This window comes from Nycticebus coucang, chromosome 3 (assembly GCF_027406575.1).
Source record: "Nycticebus coucang isolate mNycCou1 chromosome 3, mNycCou1.pri, whole genome shotgun sequence".
NCBI classification, from domain to species: Eukaryota; Metazoa; Chordata; class Mammalia; order Primates; family Lorisidae; genus Nycticebus; species Nycticebus coucang.
This window is the reverse complement of record NC_069782.1, coordinates 40,039,585-40,040,147: the sequence shown is the minus strand read 5'-3', so window position 1 is coordinate 40,040,147 and position 563 is coordinate 40,039,585. Positions and strand designations below refer to the sequence as shown.

The 563-nt window shown below is 37.1% G+C and overlaps 1 non-coding gene across 1 annotated transcript; it reads right to left on the bottom strand.

The window, feature by feature from the left end:
- Positions 1 to 254: 254 nt before the first annotated feature.
- LOC128582694 (U6 spliceosomal RNA) lies at positions 255 to 361 on the bottom strand. Its single transcript, XR_008379141.1, has one exon. It is a non-coding gene; the product is annotated as a U6 spliceosomal RNA (small nuclear RNA).
- Between the last annotated feature and the right edge of the window lie 202 nt (positions 362 to 563).

The window sequence follows — 563 nt, the reverse complement described above, 5'->3', positions numbered from 1 at the left end:
GGACCCATCAATCACCCTCCCTCCACCCTTCCTCTCCCTTCCCCTCCCTTGCCCCCTTCCCCATATTCTTGTACTGAGATTGGGTTGTAGCCTTCGTATGAAAGCTATAAATTAGTTTCATATTAGGGCTGAGTACATTGGGTACTTTTTCTTCCATTCTTTGGATACCTTGCTAAGAAGAATATTTTCCAGCTCCATTCACGTAAACATGAAAGAGGTATAGTCTCCATCTTTCTTTATAGCTGCATAGTATTAAAAATATGGAACACTTCACGAATTTGAGTGTTATCCTTGTGCAGGGGCCATGCTAATCTTCTCTGTATCATTCCAAGTTTAGTATATGTGCTGCTGAAGCAAGCACCTAGCCATTTTTCAATTCTATCCAGACATTATTTGTGTCTTGAGTACATGAGTATTAATCAAGCCTGAAATACAAAATTGGACTACTCCTAAATATACTTATATTTCTGTAGATAGAGTTATGTTAAAGACTGAATATAACATAATAAGATATAAGCAGAACAACATTTTAGAATACCTGCAAGAAATTCCTAAGGCATTAA